Source organism: Rhinatrema bivittatum, chromosome 4 (assembly GCF_901001135.1).
Source record: "Rhinatrema bivittatum chromosome 4, aRhiBiv1.1, whole genome shotgun sequence".
Lineage (NCBI taxonomy): Eukaryota > Metazoa > Chordata > Amphibia > Gymnophiona > Rhinatrematidae > Rhinatrema > Rhinatrema bivittatum.
Window position 1 is genome coordinate 329,148,269 of NC_042618.1, and position 20,462 is coordinate 329,168,730.

At 43.5% G+C, this 20,462-nt stretch overlaps 1 protein-coding gene across 1 annotated transcript in view; it reads left to right on the plus strand.

Annotated features, from left to right (window-relative positions):
• Nucleotides 1–20,462, plus strand: part of OGFOD3 (2-oxoglutarate and iron dependent oxygenase domain containing 3) — a 294,571-nt gene that overhangs the window by 216,198 nt on the left and 57,911 nt on the right. The window lies entirely within an intron of this gene.

The following is a 20,462-nucleotide window of genomic DNA, read 5'->3' on the forward strand; positions in this document are numbered from 1 at the left end:
TAATTGTTAATTGTTTAATGTCATGGTTTCCTGGTGATCATATGTTGTCAGTATATGAATATTGTTTTTAATTACCAGGGCATACATTTATTTCTTTTAAAACACAGGGGGTGCGCATGTTATAAAATCGGCGTGTCCATGTGTGTATACTGGGTAACGCGTGCACACCCATTAAAATCTACCCCTAAGGGAATTGTGGAACAGCAGCTTAAAAAGCTTTGCACAATGACTTCCCGGTAACATGTTTAATTGATATCAGTTGAACATAATTGCTTGTCATTCATGTTTTTAAAATATTAAATAGGTCAAAATAGGTTTATCAGTTCAATTTGGATATATATTTTGTCACATCATGAATAAAACCTCCTCAATTAGCCAAACCAGTTCTAACCAGTTCAGAGACTTAGTACTCTGGACCTATGCTTATAGTTTTGGTCCCTGGTTAGACTGATGTGAGGCCATCACATGGTAAAGAGTTAAATCTGATCTGTAAATAGTGATGTCTAGTGCACTTGTGAAGAAGAAACCTATGTGGTTTCAGAAGTTCATGTCATCATCATCATCGTCGTCATCATCATCTTGGCATAATTTTTTCATTGATCCAAGGAAAGGTATTCCAACCTGCAAAGAGTCTAAGAAATTGGAACATTTTGTAAAGTAAATCTAAAAGCAGTATCTTACCATTAAGACAGGATGTGCATGTGGTTGTGTGTGGGTGAGGGTGAGGGTGGGGGTGGAGGGTTGGGGGGTGTCGCCGAGGGTGAAGAACCACACCCTGGGCGGCGGAAGCTGGTAGGGACGGTAGGGGGGCGAGGTTTTTTGGGGGTGGGGCCTGCGGAGGGGAAAAAAAATGAAAATGGAGGTTAAGGGTGGAAGTCCGGCAGGCCTTCTTGTTCTACGTTCAGATACTGAGAGTTTGACGGGTTTCTATTGTTGTTCATACTGTCTTCACATGAATGCTGAGTTATGGTGACACGCTGTTTGCTTGTTTGAGTTGTTTCATAACCCTTGACTTAATAAAAAGTAATTTGCAAAAAAAAAAAAAAAAAGACAGGATAGTTTCTTTAATTTTTCCTTAGCAGACAAAGGCGTGTGTGTGTGTTGTTGTGGAGCATATGTGAGGTGAAGATGTCCATATTTTTGCCATCAGCATGGGATGGGGAAGAGAAGTTGACCCTTGAGCCTATTCTCTATAAAGCAAAAGCAAAACCAGGGAAGCCAGGGTTCAAATCCCACTGCCGCTCCTTGTGACCTTGGGCAAGTCATTTCACCCTCCATTGCCCCAGGTACAAACTTGGGCCTAGATTCATGATTTTGCTATAAGTTTCATGATAATAGGCCCACAATAAAAAAGGGGTGTGGTTAGGTAATTTTCCTGGTACTGCTGGAGGGAGGGAGGGAGAGTGAGAGAGAACGCCTCCATAGAGGCTCATAAAATAGTTAACTATTTATACCACTGTAAGAGGGGACACTAGTAAATCGGGGTGAAGTTTGTGGGATGGGGTGGGTTCTGGGGGGCTATTTTACATGCACAGTCATACGTACGAACAGCACAGTTTCCATCTGTGAAGATTTAATGTGATTTGGAGGGATGAAATGTGAAAGAAGAGTAGATTTGTACCATGTTCTCTCTACCCAGCTTGATGCACATGATACAAATCTACTCTTCTTTCACATTTCATCCCTCCAAATCACATTAAATCTTCACTGATGGTAACTGTGCTGTTTGTACATATGACTGTCATGTTAAACTGCCCCCCAAAACCCAACTCAACCCACAAACCTCACCCTGAATTCATACCACTGTACATATGTTTGAGTTCGTACTTTGTTGCAGTTTATCATGTTCGTTGAATGTCTCCCTGTAAGTTCTTTGTCATCCTGTTTTAATGTATTCCGCCCTTGAGGCGACAGTTCAGTTCTGTGTAAACCGGTGCGATATGTATTTTATACAGGAACATCGGTATATAAAAATTAAAAATAAATAAATAAATAAATAAATAATGGCCCCTCTTACAGTGGTATAAAAAGTTCACAAATCAGTGGACGTCCACAGAGGCGCTCTGTCTCTCTCTCCCTCCCCCTCTCTTTCAAAATGGGATTTATGATAAAACAGCTATCGCAGGCATAATGCCAAGAAAAAAGGTGTAGTTATTTCTGGTGTTAAATCCCGCAATAGTGTGCATTACATTATCGCACGCAACGTTAAACAGCCCTCATTTCCATTTACTCTACCCAAACCTCTCCCACTCAAATACATTTTTCAAATTTGCATACGCATTTCGCAATGCGATATTTATCACATGCGTTATGGCATTATTGCGGATGTTAGGGCTGTACCGCCCGCCATAACGCCCTAATGTGATATGATGAATGACCCCCGTAGATTGTGACCCCTTTGGGGATAGGGAAATACCTGCAGTACCTGAATGTAATCCATTTTCAAGTGGCTGAAAATGAGATAAATTAAATATCTACTAGGGAGGTTCACTTTATTCAGAAGCAAGTAACGTTTACAGGAAGCTACATTGAGCAATAGGGATGTTAGCGGTACAGCATTAATGTAACAAGATTAGTGGCAGTGGCTATCTCACTTTAATGAAGGTTCTAACTAACTCTCAAATGTGAGTATTCAGAAGCTCTATAGAGGGCAATATGAGGAAAGAATTGTCTTCATTGTGTATTGTACTAACTTGGAATTAGATATATGTTTAGGAAAGAAACAGAAAAGGGGCAGATCATGCAGAAGTGTGTTCTTCTTCTTGGACTTACCAACATTTACTGTTGTCTGCATCATCGGACACTCTCTCGTCGACATTGAAGGCGCCCTGAAGTATTTAACAGTGGGTGCAGCGGTGCATTACTTGGGAAGAGCATGCAGAAGAGGGTTTTCCTTCTTGGGCTTACTGACATCAACTATTGCGTGAACTAGAGGACGTCCTCTTGCAGGCGTCATGGAAGGTACCCAGACGTATTTAACAATGGGTGCAGTGAGGCACAAAAGGGATGCCCCTAGGTTTAGGAATTTTGATTTCTCTTCTCACGCCTGCTGATCGCTTCTGAAAGACGATGGGAAAGAAGATAAAAGCCAATGTTAAGGTGGTCTCGTCTGTATCTTCCACTACCCCTTTTAATTCTCAATTGAATTTAGAAGTTTTCAATTTTCAAGGCCAACCTAGCTTGAGTCTTAATGACCTTGGAGTTTTGAATTTGAACTCTTTTCCAAGTGAGGCTTCTGTCTCTTTAAGTTCTGACAGCCTGATACCACTGCAGGTTTCTAACCTGTCACAGCTGGGAACTGGGATTAGGAATGTGGAGATCAATTTAAATTCCCCTTTCCTTCTTTGAGATGGGGAGCTCTCTTTGGTTGGGGAGGTGGTGTCAATTGCTCCTATAAACTTAGAAGCAGGAAGTCAGGTTTGATGAAGAGACCTGCAGCAATTACTCTAAATGCTTTATGGACAGCTGTAACTAGTCGAAAAATCTCTTTCTCTTAGGATTGATTCAGTATTGGATTCCTAAGGTACTATGGCTGCCTAAGCAAATGAGTGCACTCAAAAAAATAAAAGAACAGGGTGAACAACTTGTAATAATGAGAGAGAAATATAGAGCCAGATTTTAAAACTTATGTGCGGGCATAGATTTGTGCGCGCAACCCGGCGCGCACAAATCTACACCCAATTTTATAACATGTGCATGCAGCCGCGTGCATGTTATAAAATCCAGGGTCGGCGGGCACAAGGGGGTGCACACTTGTGCACTTTGCTCACGCCAAGCCCTAGGGGAGCCCCGATGGCTTTCCCTGTTCCCTCCGAGGCCGCTCCAAAATTGGAGCGGCCTTGGAGGGAACTTTTTTTTTCGGTCCCCCCACCTTCCCCTCCCTTCCCTTATCTAACCCACCCCCCAGCCCTACCTAAATCCCCGCCTAACTTATTTTATTTCTTACGCATGCCCGAGGCAGGCGTATCTTGCGCGCGCTGGCCAGCACGGCCGCAACAAAGGAGGCCCCTGGACCCGCCCCTTTTTCGAAGCCCCGGGACATACGCATGTCCCGGGGCTTGTGTGCGCTGCCGAGCCTATGCAAAATAGGCTTGGCACGCACAGGGGCAGATTTTCTCGGGTTACACGTGTATGTTACGCTCTAGCCTTTGAAAATCTGCCCCATATTGGATTGCATGAAAGCAATATTGCTCTTGTTAAGGATAATCAGTTATTACATCAAAAAATGGAAAATGTGGGAAATTAAGGAAATTATTACAGAGGGTTGAATTTGAAGTTCTTAAACTGTCCTAAATGTCCTTTGATCTCTCCTTTGGAGATGCTAAAAAGATTCTTTTTTTAATTTCTTGAAAGCATCTAAGGAAACTATCCCATCTATTTCTAAAATATATAATTTGCCTGATGTTAAAATTGTTTCTTCTACAGATATGGGAAAAACTGAAGATACTTCTGATTCCTTTGACTTTTCAGGTTTTTTAGAACAATCTGAGTCTGCAATTAAGGCGAGAGCTACTCTCCTAGTTATATATGTTCAAAAATCGGATAAACAATGGACATTAAGACTGTTTTTTCATCTTAAAGATTCTCATTTTTTGGGACAGAAAATTTAATTATTCTCTGATGTGGTTAGGGAAACAGCAGCGTAGGAAATTGATTTTGCTAAAAAAAAAAAAACCCCAAAAAACAAACAAGAATGTGGTCACTCACTTAATGAAATTTCCTTGCAAGTATATAGTGAAGTTTCAGGGATTTTGACTCCATTCAGCTTGAAAATTTCCTGCAAAATAAGGTTATTTCTGCAGGATAAGATTATTCCAGTAGTATCACATGAAAAATGGATCATGCCTTAAAATATTGTTGTTGTTATTCCTTTTTGTTTTTTTCCTGTTTTACTCGCTTTGAGGTCTAAATAGCGGTAGTCTCAATTATGTTTTGTTTTTCTTTGTGATATATATTTTTGTATATTATATAGTTGGATTTCTGTGATTTTCTTTAATTGAGGCTTTCTTGATTGTATATATTTTTAAATTAAGAGAATTATTAAAAAAAAAAAAAGACAAAAATAATCACATCTTTGGCTAATGAATAGATGACATTTCTGTTAATTGGAAATTTGTTTCTGCTGAACAGCCTTTCTTGACAGTCTCATCACGTCACGGCCCTTTTCTCCAAGGATTTATTTTATAATAGGCAAAATCCCTTAGTATGGATCGCCTGTAGATTCTACCTGCTGTGTAGTGAATCATTCTCTTAGCATGAAATTTATTGGCAAAAGGGCACAAAAGCTCTTAAAAGCTGCCAATTATTTTTCCCTTCCTGATATAGGGCTAAGCTTTGATTCCTTAATCAATTCTTCCTCCCCTTTCGGATGCAATCATTGGTTCACTTTGCAGCAGACAATGCTGGGCAATATAAGGCAGGGTGATTTAGGGCATGTTCAGGCAAGATCAATGAAGCCCGTTTCCAGGAAGAGCATAGAAGTTGGGTATTGTAGCACCTGACTTTTATGTTCAATTTCTACAATTACTCTTCTATCGTTTGCAGTTTAGCCATGGCCTGTTTTTTGAAGGTATGCACGTACTTTCCCTTTGAAAATTGTTGCAAGAAAACTACCTGCCTACATTTACACCTTCTATTTTGTGCAGGTAATTTTTCTGAGAAATATTTCATACATACTTTGGGATTTCCAAAAGCGTGCGCTTAAGTGCAAACCCCTTCCGAACCCTTCTCCTGGGAATGCCTCTTAATGTCAGTAAAGTTACTCGTAAAGTGGCACTATGCTCGTAAGTTTAACTGCACACAGAGGGCAATTATTAAACAATTCTTTTAATGCAGGTAAAGCACTGCTTGACAGATGGAAATTTTTTGAAAATTACAGTCTTATTATGCTTCTAGCTTGAGTGTCACATGTACCTTGCAGTTAACAGTCTGAGAAAAATATAAATGTATTCAAAAGTTTTTCCTACTGTTAGTGACCCAACAACAGTGCATGTGTTGGCAAGCAGGAACTCTGGATTTGATTGCAGGTCAAGGCTGGGATGGCTAATGAATATTCATCAGATAAAATAAATACTTAGACCAAATGTATTATTTATTACAAGGATTTGTTACTCATTCTCCTATTGGAGTACTCAGAATGAGGGCCATGATTACCAAGTAATTGCATACATAAATAAATAGATAAAACATAGTATCTACGCATAGGGGGTCATTTTCAAAGGAGTTACGCATGTAAATGTGACATACTATTGTAGCAATTTTCAAAAGCTATTTACTCGAGTAAAGTGCACTTACTTGAGTAAATCCTATGGACAATTCAATGGCATATATTGTAGCAATTTTGAAAAGCCCACTTACTTGAGTAAAGTGTATTTACTCGAGCAAAAACCAGTTTTGCTCGAGTAAATGCTTTTTAAAATCTACCCCACAATGGGGAAGATTTTTAAGGGAGTGTGGGATACATTTGTGCGCACTACCCGGCGCACACAAATGTACACCCGATTTTATAACATGCACGCAATACCGCGCGCATGTTATTAGATCCAGGATTGGCGCATGCAAGGGGTTTCACACTTGTGCACCTTGCGCGCGCCGAGCCCTAGGGGAGGCCCGATGGCTTTCCCCATTCCCTCCAAGGCCGCTCTGAAATCGGAGCGGCCTCGGAAGGAATTTTCCTTTCACTCCCTCCCACCTTCCCCTCCCTTCCCCTATCTAACCCACCCCCCAGCCCTACCTAAATCCCCCCCCCCACCTTTGTTCTCTAAGTTACGCCTGCCTGCCAGCTGCCAGTGTGCCGTCCCCTGGCATGGCTGCTGTGCTGGAGGACTCGGGACCGCCCCCAGCCCGGCCCCGTAGCGCCGCCCCACCCCGCCCCTTCCCACCCCTTTTTCAAAGCCCCGGGACATACGTGCATCCCGGGGCTTGCGCGCGCCACCGAGCCTATGCAAAATAGACTCGGCGCATGCAGGAGGATTTTTAAAGGGATACGCACGTTTATAACCCTATGAAAATCTACCCCAATATAAATGTATACATAAATTATACAAAATAAACATAATACCTAAACAAGTAATAAATTCATAGTAATCATAAATAGAAGGTAGAAAACTATGGGATCAGAGACTAAAGAGAATGGGGCAAGGGAGATCAGAGGTATGAGTTATAAATTCAGCATACTAGAACAGCCATGTGGATATTCTGAAAGGTGGACAGAAATATGAGAAGGTCGCCAGTATTGCTGGCTAAGAGGGGTTATGGAAGAGACAGTTATTTAACTTTTAGTGGAATGCCAATATGGTCAGAAATTTGTCGGGAGAGAGTTCCAGAGCTTGAGGATGATTAGGACAAGGCATGTTTACGGGTTTAGACCAACTTGGAGTCTGTAGTAGTAGGAAGTTCAGGGCCGATGCTTCCACTAGAGGAAGAACATGGTTGCTTAGATCACCAACTGTGAGGGGGCAGCAAAGAGTCACTATGTGGGCCACGAGCGGAGCTCCATCCCGCTCATGGCCGAAATTAGGAAAGAGACCTGACACGCTGCAAGCAGAGCCCATTCTGCTCCAGGCTAAAATTAGGAAAGAGACCCATCAGGGGCCATGAGCAGAACCCTATCCCACTTGCAGCCGAAGATAGACCCAGCAGGCCGCGAGTGGAGGTCCATCCTGCTCGCAGCCGAAATTAGGAAAGAGGCCCATCGGGACCATGAGCGGAGCCCATCTTGCTCATGGCCTAAATTAGGAAAGAAGCCCTTCCTACTCGCAGCTGAAGATGAGTCCCAACAGGAGTGCAGGTGGAGCCCATCACATCTGCAGTAGATGACAGCTAGAGGCCCGGCAGCAGGTGCAGGCAAACCCGTCCAACCCATGGCAGGAGAAAGAGGCCAGAGAGAGCTAGGGTGAAGCTCTACCACCTACAGAAAGAAGGAGGAGGAGAGGCCCCGAATGAGGGACCCAAGAGAGCCTGTGAACAAGAGAGAGTGTATGTGAGTGTGTATGTATGTTTTTTAGGGTGGGAGGGTGCCTGTGTGTGTGAGAGAGGGAGCTTGTGTAAGAAAATATGAATGTGTATGAGGGAGAAAAGTGTGTGTGAGGGAGAGAGCTGTGTGGGGGGGGGGGGGGGGTATGTGTACTCTCCCACATGTTTTTAATTTTTCCTGGGGGTGGAGCGGTGGTGTGGGTTTGGGCCTGCAGGCCTAGGTTTTGTTTTGTTTTGTTTTATAACCAGCTATATACTTGCAAACATTAGCAAACAGCTTCACGGAAAGTATTTATCACAGTGACATTTACAAAGCATCAAAAACAGCATGAACCTCAGACGGCTGCCTTTCACAAACTTAACAGACAGCTTACAACTCAACACAATTTTAGGCACCCAGGAAGGCAGTTACATGATACTACCAGCCTGTCAATACTCAATTGCAATAAAACAATATCAGTAATTCAGGAAGTCATCGGCAAAAGCTTACTTCTTAACCAGGGCCGCCATCAGGGCAGTATTCTTGGGCCTGCAGTATGGGGCCCCAGGATCTACTGCCACATATGGGGGCCCGCAGCCGCCAGGCGGCAGGTGCGCTTGGGGGATGTATTAGTTCATGGCAAAGAGGCCCACTGAGGCTCTCTCCAACAGTCTGTCGCCCAGGGGCCTACTGAAACCTGGAGCCGGCCCTGGGTGCGGGCCCCAGAGAAGGGAGAGAATCAATGCTATGCGTGTCTTTTAGACACGCATAGCATTGATTTACAGAGCACCGCAGACAGAGACTCGTCCGCGCGCTCTGTCCTGCCAGCGTTCACTGTCTGACGCGGCTGTGACGTCACCGCCGCGTCAGACAGTATGCGCCGGCAAAGCGCGCGGGCCGTCGCTGTCTGCTTGCTAGCTGGAGGCCGAGGAGCCGCGGAGTCCCCGGAGCGCAAAGGGTAAGTAACAAGTTTGTTTTGCCGGTGCATTATCTATTTATTACTGGGGAGAAGTCTGGTGCATTATCTATTTATTACTGGGGGGACGTCTGGTGTATTATCTATTTATTACTGGGGGGACGTCTGGTGTATTATCTATTTATTACTGGGGGGCTGGTGCATTATCTATTTATTACTGGGGGGACGTCTGGTGTATTATCTATTTATTACTGGGGGGACGTCTGGTGTATTATCTATTTATTACTGGGGGGCTGGTGCATTATCTATTTGTTGCATATACTTTATCCACTGAATGCTTGTGGCCCAGACATTTTGGCTGTATGGGGCCTCAAAATTCCTGATGGCGGCCCTGTTCTTAACTATTCATAGACAAGCGCAGATTACCTGCTGCTCCAGAGCGTTTCAGACTCTGAAAACGGAGAGACGCATTTATTTATTTATTTTTAACTTTTCTATACCGATGCTCCTGTACAGGATACATATCGCACCGGTTTACATGGAACTGAAAACTGTCGCCGGAAGGCGTATACAATGAAACATAGGAACCAAGAACGTGCGGGGAAAATAAAACAGATATGTGCAAAACTTTAGCAACATAAGAGAATACACTATCATATAATGTGGTAGATATAACATAATATTAAAATGAGTAACTTTAATAATAATAAGAATGGGAACGAGGCCTAAGCCTCGGGGAAATGAGCCGATAGGGGGGAAAAGGGAGAGAGTTAAGGGAGAAAACCACAATGAGCAATGGGACGTTTAGCACTGGAAGGATTCAAGGGGGGGAGAGAGCATGGGCGAGGGGATTATCTGTCCGAAAAGGCCTGTCTGAAGAGCCAGGTTTTCAGTTTCTTTTTGAAGACCAAAGGGCAGGGTTCTTGGCAGAGGTCTGGTGGGAGCGAGTTCCAGAGTGGAGGCCCAGCTGTGGAGAGGGCGTGCTTTCTTAAAGAGGTTTTAGCAGGTGGGGTATATAGCATGCCTTTGTATGCTCCTCTAGTGGGTCTGTTTGAGGTGTGTGGCCTTATTTGGAAGGTTAGATTGAGGGGGGAGTTATTATGTAAAGCCTTGTGGATCATCATGAGGGCTTTAAAGAGGATCCTGAATTTGATTGGTAACCAGTGCAAGTTTTGAAGGATGGGAGTGATATGTTCTCTTCTGTTGGCATTAGTGAGGATCCTGGCTGTGGCGTTCTGGACCATCTGAAGAGGTTTGATTGAGTTGGCGGGTAGTCCCAGCAGGAGGGAGTTGCAGTAATCCACTTTGGACAAGATGATGGATTGTAACACCAAACGGAAGTCACAGAGGAGTAGTAGTGGTTTTAGTTTTTTTAGTACCTGCAATTTGAAGAAACATTCTTTCGTTGTGTTGTTTATGAATTTTTTTAGGTTAAGTTGATTGTCGAGCAGATTGTTGAGCAGAACCCCCAGGTCTCTCACATGTGATGAATGGTTAATTGTAGTTAATGTTTCTGCACCCTGCTGTGCTGGTAAATGGTCCTAAAGCAAGCAGAAGCAGTCTCCTCTATGGCCTGGTTATTTGGCACCTTCGAAATTTGGCGCCCTAAGCAGTTGCCTATGCCTAAATCTGGCCCTGGCTCTCAGGTGACACTTGCACCTTGCTATTTTGTGTTGTGAAGTGGATGATGCAGAAAAATGTCCAGTGTCTATTTATTTGATTCATATTCCACTTTTCAGGCACATGAAAGTGGATTACATTCAGGTACTGTAGGCATTTCCCTATCCCCAGTGGGCTCACAATCTAAGAGCCTCATTTACTAAACATTTTTTTCATGGGCACAGAATTGTAGGGATGTGCATTCGTTTAATTCGTTTCATACGTTTCCCATTACATGTCAATTAGATGTGCATTCGTTTCATATGTTTCATATCTCATGCTTATATAAGAAACGGATGAAACGAATGCACACCCCTACAAAATTGTTTGTACTTGAGTGACTTGTCCAAGGTCACAAGGAGTGTCAGCAGGATTTGAACCCTGACTTCTTTGGGTCTCAACCTGCTGCTCTAAGCACAAGGCTACTCCTCCATTCCGCTACAATAGATCATACAGTTAAAATAGTGGAGATACATGAGAGAAGGGCATTGGGAATATGGGCATTAAATCAAAACATGCAGAACACAGGGAGGGCAATTTTCAGAACCCTTTACCCGCTAATCATCTGTCTGTAAAAATGCCCTTCTTCAGTGTGGCTAAAAAGTCTGCACAGTTTTTCACCATGTGCACACATTTAAGCATATCTAGAGGAAGCATTCCTAGGAGCTTTTTTAGACTGAGGGAGGAAAATGAGTGTAGACTGCATTTTCAGCTCTATGTTGCATGTTATTTTGTATGGAGAAAGTACCTGCACAAAAAGAGACGCAAATGCCAGTGGGTACAAGCTATGTTTCAGAGTGAAAGTACGTGCGCACTTTCTATTTTTGAAAATTGGTGCAAAGTCTGCAGGTAAAAAGTGCCCATGGATTCTGCCCCAATGCAGTGTCAGTTTAAAAAATTGCCTTGACATAATGTACCAATTGTAGAAAAGCCTGTTCATCAGATGCACATTCTTACTTGCACAGGATTTCATACAGAACAGACCGTTAAAGGCTGAAAACTCATGGGGAATTAGTTTCTCACAGTAAAAAAAAAAATCCTTTAGATTTTATGTCAGCAGGAAATTGAAAAAGATTATTATTATGTTTTTTTTTTGTTCTGCTAGAAAAAATCCTTAACTAACAAGGGCTTCATGTCTATCTTTAAATGTGATGGCTTCATTGAGAATCCACCATTAAATTGAATGGTTAGAGCAAAGCCCCTGGTTATTTTATTTTTGCTTTATTCATTCAGCTTATTACTTGCTTGTCCAACATCGACTTCTAGGCAAGGATCAACAGATTAAAATAACACTGAACCATTGTGTGATGGCTGAGGCGCCCTATTCCTCCCCCCCACCCCCCCCTCAAGGGGCTGGGTCAGTGCAGCTTCTGCAGCCTCTCCATACAGAGCTGTAGCTAGACAATTTGGCGCCTATGGCTAAGTGAAAATCTGTGCCCTCCTCCTTTACACGACACAACTCCACGAATTGGGAGAGTCTGCTAAATGTTTGTACAGCAATGCCCATGGCCAGTGCAAGGGTATTAGAGGTCCTAGGAAAACCGTATAGCCTTGCACCCCCCCACCCCATCACACCCTCCTCACACACAATTAAAAATTATGCATTTATAATAACAGATTTCATGTGAAAAAGAACATTCAAAGCAGAGTCTTCTGAGGTAAAAATATCACTTACAATATGTGTATCACATTTACATGCACTGCTGAGGTGCCAACCAGAAAACCCTGCAATAAAGCACAAGACGCTTGGAACCTATATGGTATTAGGCCTACTGTAATGCGCCTTGAGCATGGGCATGACCCTCAGAGAGCCACAAGAAAAAAAAAGAGTTTCTATATAAAAATAGCATTACTGCCAGCACTCAGACAGCAACAACACTACTTATGAATGTTAATACTACAAATACTACATCAGGTCTAAAATAGTAATACACCCCCTATTAGAAAAACAGAACAAGCCAAGCTGCTATAGATCCCTGCGTAGAAACTACACACCAATTAATGGAATAACTCACCTCAGTCACACATGTAAAACACAGATAGATCCTCAAATACAGAATAAAGAGACCATACAATATAAATAGAAATGTACAGACAAAAATTGAACTAGAAACTGCAACAATGTAAAAAACAGAAACATTACTATTCCTCATAAAACAAATTTAGTAAAACCATACAATAAAAAGAATAATTCAGAACTACTAGAGGGTAATTTTCAAAATGATTTACATGTGTAAATGTAACTACTGTTGTAGCAATTTTCAAAAGCCATTTACCTGCGTAAAGTGCACTTTTGCGAGTAAATCCTATGGAGAATTCAATGGCATATATTGTAGCAATTTTCAAAAGTCCACTTACTTGAGTAAAATGTATTTTCATGTGTAAAACCCAATTTTAAACGTGTAAATGCTTTTTAAAATCAGGCCCTAAATGAATAGAATAACATTCAGTAATTAAAAACGCATATAAAAATCTTCCAAACATCAATAAAATGTTTCAAAACGACACATCAAATAACGCCCAACAATTAAAATAAGGATTTTAAAAAATTCTCCGTTATCCATAACTTGGAACTTTTGATTTCCAGATGCCCTGAAATTGTCATAGATTAGCAGGCAGAGAGTAACTGGGGTAGTTGTGCACACACACATGCTCCCTCTCATACACACACACATGTTCTCCCTCACTCTCCCACACACATGCTCTCCCTCACTCTCCCACACTCATGCACACATGCTCTGTCTCTCACTTTCCCACACTCAAGCACACATGCTCTCTCACTCTCCCACACACAAGCACACATGCTCTCTCTCACTCTCCCACATACATGCTCTCTCTCACTCTCCCACACACATGCTCTCTCTCACTCTCCCACACATGTGTACACATGATCTCACTGTCCCACACACAAGCACACATACACTCACTCTCCCACACACATGCACACATACTCTCTCTCATTCTCCCACACACAAGCACACATGCTTTCTCTCTCTCTCTCTCACACACAAGCACACATGCTCTCTCTCACTTTTCCACACACATGCTCTCTCTCTCTCTCCCAAACACGTGCACCCATGCTATCTCTCCTTTCCCACTCACATTCACACATGCATTCTCTCTTTCCCACACACAAGTACACATGTTATCTCTCTCTCCCTCCCACACACATACACACATCCTCTCTTTCACTCTCCCACACACAAGCACACATGCTCTCTCTCACTGTCCCACATACATGCTCTCTGTCTCCCACACATATGCACACATGCTCCCTCTCACTCTCCCACACACATGCTCTCTCTCACTCTCCCACACGTGTGTACACATGATCTCACTGTCCCACACACAAGCACACATACACTCTCTCACTCTCACACACACACATGCACACATACTCTCTCTCACTCTCCCACACACAAGCACACATGCTCTCTGTCACTCTCCCACATACATGCTCTCTGTCTCCCACACACATGCACACATGCTCCCTTTCACTCTCCCACACACATGCTCCCTCTCACTCTCCCACACGAGTATACACATGATCTCACTGTCCCACACACAAGCACACATACACTCTCTCACTCTCCCACACACATGCACACATACTCTCTCTCATTTTCTCACACACAAGCACACATGCTCTCTCTCACTTTCCCACATACATGCTCTCTCTCTCTCCCAAACATATGCACCCATGCTATCTCTCCTTTCCCACACACATTCACACATGCTTTCTCTCTTTCCCACACATAAGCACACATGCTATCTCTCTCTCTCTCCCTCCCACACACATACACGTATGTTCTCTCTCACTTTCCCGCACATATGCTCACTCTCACTCTCCTGCACATTCTCTCCCTCCTTGATGTAGCAGGCAGCAGCAATCTCCTTCTTCAGCCCCCATGGCCAAGGGAATGACTTCCGTCCACGAGGCATTGGACTACTTTTGGCAGGGTGCTCTCATCCTCCTCCTCAGCGGTGCGGCCCCACCGAAATTGTCAGTATGGTAAGCACTGCCTTAGTAAATGGAAAAGCAGTGCAGCCCCACCAGAATCAGCGCTGCTTTTCCACTTACTAAGGCCGCGCCAACCAATTTCAATTTTGACGGGTCAGCGTTGCTTTTCTTTTGCTGAGGACCCGCCGGCATCCGGCCTCACTGCTCTTGTTGGCACCTTGTGGTAGTGGTGCCTATGGCCATAGGTACGCTACAGCTCTGTCTCCAGATATAAGCTTTTGGATAGTAGATTCCATCAGAAAAAGACTAACTGGCTCATTTAGCCTGCCCAGTTATTGTCATATGTCTGCATGCACTGCCTCCTTTGCATGCAAATTGGCCTCATGAATATTCATTAAGGCTATCCTGAAAAACAGGCCTGTATGTGGCGCTTGAGGACCAGAGTTGACCACCCTTGCCGTATTTAGTTCGTCCCTCCCAGTACCCCTCCTTTCTTATATCTAACTACAAAGCTTTGTAATCATTTTAAATAGCCACCAGTACTGGGAGTGGAGAAAGCTCTCCCCTCCCACCCTTGCAGAAGGGGCCATGGCAATTGTAAAGCGGCCAGCAAATCTTGGATTTGATTTTAACTAGAGGAGGGAGGGGACGAGAGAGAGAGTGTGTGGGTGGGTGAGAGGGAATTCATAAAGTAAATAACTTCCTGTTGATGAGCTATTTCTCACACCTGGGGTGCCAGCACGATTATTTATAACTTTTCTTAAATTCAGGATGGAATTAGATAGCAGCTTCTCTGAGGAGCTCTGTGAAAGATGGTGCTATACTGCCCCTTGAAAGATAATTCTCTCTTCTCCCCCTCTGCAAGGCACTTCTGTTCTTAGCAGATTGTTTGTTTATCTCTCTCCCTTCCTCCCCTCCCTGCCCCATCTGCACTTGCTATATGCCAAACATGGGGGAGGGGCAAGGCCCGGATATAGGGCAAATGGCACCTCCATCCCTCCTCCCGACATTCTTCCCCTCTTCTCTTCCGTCCCTTCTTCTACTATTTCCCCTCCCTCCCTCCAAGTAATCTCTCCTTCCTGCTAGCATTCTCCAGACATTCTTATTCATTTGTTTTATTTTCAAAATATATGTACCACTATAGACAATGTTCAAAGCAGTTTACAGTAAAAACATACAAATCAAATCAAATCAGATAAAAACATGACAAATTCATGACAATATCATGAAGCACAGACATTTCCTTCTTTCCTCCTCTTCTCCCTCTAGGCATTCCCTCCCTTTTCTGTCCTTCCTCCAAGCATTCTCTCCCTCCATCCCTTGCCTCCCCTCTCTCCAGGCATTCTCTCAATATACATAATATGGCATTTCTGGAGTCACCTCAGTGAAATCAATGCAAACTCTCCACTACCAAGCATTTTAGAAATAAAGCAAAGCCCAATAAAAAACACATTTCTAACCTATGTAGCAAATTTGTCATCCAGAACAACAAAATCTTATCTGTGGAAGGCAGCACTGTAAATATTACACTGGGCCTGAGAGCACCAATATACCTCTTGCTGGGAAAACCGATTAAGTTAGACTACCTCTACTGGGAGGGAATGCCTTCCCAGTAGAGGTAGTGAGGACAAGGACAGTAATGGAATTCAAAAGAGCATGGGACAAGCACACAGGATTTCTAGTTGATAAATGATGGCGACGAAGAAAAGATAACCCGTGTTGACTAGCGTAACCTGCACAGAGCAACAATTACTCTTAAGAATAAAAAAAAACAACTTGCTGGGCAGACTGATGGACCACTTGGGTCTTTTTCTGCTATTTCCTGTGTTCCTGTTGTAAATCTCTACACAGAAACTAAACACTAGTAAAATACCTCACTCACCTCTGTCACATATGCAGAACACAGACAGATGCTACCCTAATACAGAATAGGGACCACAAATTAGAAATAGGAAAATGTAGACAAAAACAACTTGAAATACATTAAATAAATAAGAAGCCAGACTCTGCACGGAGAAAGAGAAATGCACTTCTTCCTGCACTGTGCAAAATACAAAAGTCATCGGAGATGCACATTTCCCAAAGCAGATATATTCCAATCACTGCACAAAAAATAAAAATAAATGCATTTTATTTTTTTGTAATCATGTTAGTCCTTTTCCAAGGTCTTAACCCTTTCCATTTTCTGGTTTTTTTCCCCTCCTTCTGGTTCTTGCACCATTTCCCCTCCATCTGCCTCTGACATTGGTCTTTTCCTTTCATTTTATTTCTTAGCCTCTGTCTTTACTCATAGCTAGATTTCACCCCAGCCATCTCCCCATTTAGTCTCGCTGCTATAGCTTTTCAACTCCCTAATTCTCCCTGCCATTGCCCCTTCTCAGTCTTCTAGCTGCCCGTTACTGATCTCCAGATATCTGGCTCTGTTGTTCTTACACCTCAGTTGCTGGCTCCTTTCTGAATTCCTTACCCTCCATCATCCCCAAGCTGACTCTGTCTTCAGCCATCCCCCTTCAAGCTCTCCATCTCTTTACCTTCCTTTCCTTGCCATTTCTTCACATATTTTACTGCTCTGCGCCTTTCTTTATCTTTCCCTATCCTGCCTCTTTATCTGTTACTCCTTTGGCCTTCCCAGTCCTCACAACCTCCCTATTTTCATTTCTCATCTACCTAATAGAATGAGAATGATATCTCATTTCTCCCTTTCCTAGCCCTTTCCAGTTTTTCTCCCTTTCCTAGCCCTTTCCAGTTTTTCTCCCTTTCCTAGCCCTTCTTCTCTTCTCTCATTTCCTTCCCATTCCCACATTTCTCACTTCTTCCTAAGTCTCTTATTTCCCCTCTTTCAAATCCCTAGTTCCCCTAGTTCCCTCTCAGTACTCTCCCCATCCCTGGCCCTTATTTACTTTCTTCTGCCTCTCATCCTCTCATCAACTCAAGCTCCTTTACTGTCACTGCCCTTTCTCTTGTTCTAGTCCCATTCTTTTGCCATTTCAAGTCCTCGCTCCCTTTTCATCCTCCCATCCATAATCCCATCTCCAGCTCCCTCCATCCTCATGCCCTCTTCCTCTGTCTACCCTCTTCCTTTTTCTCTAAATTTGATCCGCTCCATCCTCATTTCCCAGAACACTTTCAGTTTTCCATCTACCCAGATATAGTCCTTCCTCCCTCTCTGTTTCACCAGTCCTGTCTCTTCCTCCCCATCCTGGGTCCTAACACTCTGTTCTAGATCCTTTCTCCCATATAATAAATCATGCCTCCCTCGCCTGCCATCTTCTACTCTACAGAGCCTCCTGCTACCTGCCCCCCCCCCCCCCAGCACCACAACCCTATGTTGGTCTCCTTCTCCCTGTTCCCGACTATCACCCCATGTAGGGTCTCCCTCTCCCTGCTTCCACCTCCCCATATGATGTAGGTCTCCTGCTCCAAGCCCCTAGTTCATAAAACTTTCATTCTTTCTCCCTCTCCCAAGGCTGTATTCCCAGCTGTTTTTGGGCCCCCTGTTGCTGGCAGGAATGCCAGCTAATAGTTCATCAGATTCCTCTGCAGCATGTGGCTAGTCTCGTGGTTTGAACTGCAGAATCCCATAATCTCGGCGGCTCATATTGTAAGACTGGTCCAGCATAGCAGAGGAAGCTGATGCCCTATGAAATACTGCTCCTGCCAACCACACGTATGGTAGGGAAGGGAGGTTGGAGGGAAGAGAGCCAAGGAGGCTGACCTGGCCCACCAGGCTTTAGGGATGCTTAGCTTCCTTAAGCCTAGTCTTTTACTGGGAGCCTATGATCAACACTCCTGGCAGGCCCATAAGCTAATTAGCTCAATGGTTGATGCTAGAAGTCTACCAAGGCACCTTTCATCTCATGGCACTCCAGGCACCTGTCTAGCTTGCTGTACCCAAAGCTAGTCCTGTATGGGGGAGGTGGGGAGGGAAAATAGGTCATGTAAAAGACATTCTGCCTCATATTCGGTTTATGTGGCAATAAATTGTTATATCCTTATTGTCGTCATAGAGTCAGATAATTTGCAATTTATTATATATTTAAATCCAAAAATTTCAGTCAGGCAGAGTGGCCAATATTTGCAAACTCTGAAGTACACTTTAAGAGGATAATTTTATAACTGCTTGGGTAGTGGTAAAGTCTGCCCTACAGACTTTATTGAGAATTTTCAAAGTGAAGTTATGTGAACATAAGTTTGCTTTGTACATTCCTACCCTAATTGTCCAGGTATGGATAGAAACTTCCATGCACAAGGTTATATCTGCTCAAGATATAACCTTGTGCATGGTAGCTTGCATGCATACTATCAAAAACCTGAAAGTATGCTCATAAGTCATATCCTCGCCCCCATCTTTTGGAACGCCTACTTCCAGTGTGCTTAAAAAGTATGCACCAGAACCAGGTTATGCACTTGCTGACCTCCGGTTGATTTTCAGAGCGCCACTTAGGTGCATAAAACAGGTTTTAATGAGTGCAGATTGCTTTGAAAATCAGGCCCCAAGCAAACTTCGAGTAGCCCATACAGTAGCAAAGTATAGTGGGCAGTTTTATCACTTGTACTTTGTCTAATTTTCAAAGATAAATAACTTATATAGTTTCTCTTTGATAATGAGCTGGTGTAACGTGCCTGTGCTAAAAGCACTTGTGTACTCTGCACCTGCTGATGGTGTGAAGGGATACTTCTGAAAGTGCAGGCTATTTTTCCTCCCTGATCTGAACATTCCTGCAGGAATGCCTTTTTCTAACCCAGCTGAAGTCATGTGCGCTATGGAAAGGCTGGATCAGTTTTCCCAGTTAAATTGCTATTTATCAGGGTGAATGACTGAAACATGACGGGGAGAGAGCTGAAACATTGCCACATTATTTTAGATGGCTTTTTTTTTTTTCAAAAGAAATTTTTTGCTATATAGAAAAGACATCATAGAGACTTTATTAAAGCGCACCATGTCAGGAAGCAGCTGAGAATTGCACATAAGATAAGAAGAACATGCAATACTGGGTCAGACCAAGGGTCCATCAAGCCCAGCATCCTGTTTCCAACAGTGGCCAATCCAGGCCATAAGAACCTGGCAAGTACCCAAAAACTAAGTCTGTTCCATGCTACCATTGCTAGATCCACCATAAAAAAAAACCAAAAAACAGAGGAAGAAAAGAGAGTGAAGGCAGTTTCCATAGTAAAATTATACAGAAAATAATCCACTCAGCTTGTTAATGAAGAGAGAAGGATACTTTGTGAACAAAGCATCAAACACGGCTGCCATTAAATATACAGAAATTGTTCTTAAGCTGTAAGTCGAATATGATGATCTGAGTGTTCAACAGCTTTGGCTCAGCAGTTTCCTCCTGCTTCTTCGGGTGCCCAGATCAATAAGAACCGACTTCTGTTGGACTATGACACCCTGAGCCTTTATTCATAACTACCTGGTGGTTTTTCTTCTTTTTCATAACACTCTTCCCCTCCCTGCCCCCACCTAGCACAACCAATGCAATGACAGGACATGATCAGGAGCAGCGGACCATGGCTTCCCCCGGAACCTGGTGTTCGTGCACCCTGAGTCCCCACCAGTCTGATCCCCCCCCCCCCACCACTAGAGACCTTCAATGCTGCCTCAGCAGCATCCTCAGGCCAGCCTAGGGAGAAGAATCTGGGCCTGGAAATTGAACCTGGTTCCTCCATGTGGCATTGCTGCTACTGGGCCGGCCCCAGGACTTTCCCTTCTGAAGGAAAAGCTGCTGGCCAATGGGAATCAAGTACAGTCCTACAGGTTTGAAATCTGTGGCGCTGGCTCCTACTGTCTCCCGCATTCAGGCGCATAAAAATGTACCTGCACAAACGAGAGCAGCTTCCATTAAATATTACTGATGTTCAAAATCAAAAGGCTCATGTAGGCAGCATGGCAAATCAGATGTTCAAAACAGAACCTCTCCCTTCAAAAGGATAAAAAAAAAACCCACTGGCATATACATGAAGTAAGA